This window comes from Doryrhamphus excisus, linkage group LG9 (genome assembly GCF_037039965.1).
Source record: "Doryrhamphus excisus strain RoL-2023G ecotype Guam linkage group LG9, RoL_Dexc_Guam_v1.1, whole genome shotgun sequence".
Taxonomy (NCBI): domain Eukaryota; kingdom Metazoa; phylum Chordata; class Actinopteri; order Syngnathiformes; family Syngnathidae; genus Doryrhamphus; species Doryrhamphus excisus.
Window position 1 is genome coordinate 16,005,552 of NC_136365.1, and position 1,548 is coordinate 16,007,099.

Here is a 1,548-nt window from a genome sequence, read left to right on the forward strand (position 1 = left end):
GACGGCCGAGGGTGGAATTGAACCCTGGTCTCCTAGCTGTGAGGTTTGCGCGCTAACCACTCGAACGCCGTGCAGCCTGTCCAAAAACAGGTCTTGAAAAAATGAGTGAGATCGTAAGGGTTGTCTTATATTCTGGTCAACATGTAAACATCCAAACCTGACCTCTCGCTCATACTTGATGCTTATGGATATACTGACATAGTGCTAAATGTCTGTAAGTGGTGGTAAATACGTCTTACTGCCACTAGGAGGCTCTGCTGCAAGTAAATCAAATGGATGAAAAAGTGAAAGTAAAGCCCTCAGTCAAAACATTGGCATGGTGGCAGTAATGCTAATGTAATGTCGTGTTCAGTCATATGCCAGACACTCTCTTGTCACTTGCATTCCCCCAGTAGTGTTTCAGTGATGGAAGTGTCAGGCTCTGGGTGTGAGGGTGTCTGGACCACGGCTAAGTTCTACCTCCCCACTGATGCTGCACTACATGCCCAGTGTGTGGTGTGAGTCTGGACCAGCTGGCCAAAGTTGGCCATGCTGGAGAAGGTACCCTGGACTAAGCCTGCCTGCCAGCCTTCCTGTCTGGACGCCAGCCTGCCAGCCCGCCAGGCTGCCTGTTGGCTACCAAGCAGGATGTAGATAGGTGAGGCCTGCTGATCTGGACCACATCAAAGTTTGTCATTGGTAATGTCCTTCCATGCTTTTGCTGTGGTGTTTGTACAACATTCACCATATCGTGTGTGTTATAATACTTATATGGCGGAACAAAAATGTCTCCATAATAGCACTTTTTATTTTTCCTTCGAATAAATTTTATTTCGTAAACCCTCCTAATATTACTATTAGGTAAGTGAACTCCTTGGAGACTGTGCCATACATTGTGATAGAGCTTAAAAATTATTATTTTAAAAAAATTATAAAATATTATAAATTATTTATATAAATATTATAAATATATAAATATTATAAAATATATATATTATAAAATATTATTATTATTATTAAAGATACATTTTGTAAAAACAAACATGGCGCAGCTGCTTAATCTTTAATGCAATAAAATAAAATCTCAATTTGAACAAATATATATATATATATATATATATATATATATATATATATTCAATTTTGTTAATTATTAACAGATTTTTTTTAAATTTTGCCCAGCCATCTGATTTTATCTTCAGTAAAACTGAAATAAAATTAACTAATTTACAATCATAAAAATGAAAAGTGTAATATTATTTTGGGAAAACATGTCAGATAATTTTAAAACTATTGTGCTGCCGTGCCTCCGATGACATGCTATATTTTTGTATGTTTTCTTTTACTCTAGTTGGTGCAAATTACTCGTAAAAAAATTTATTAATTAAAAATAATACTAACAAATTCAAAAATAATTAATTCGAACAACAATATACAATTTTTATTCTCGTGGTGTTGGATACAGAGACGACTTTTCATCTGGTACACCTGTGGAAGTTTAGATAAGGGTTGTTTTGTTTTGTTTTTTCAATGACGTCACTTCCTCCACTTACATTTGGGCCGACTTCC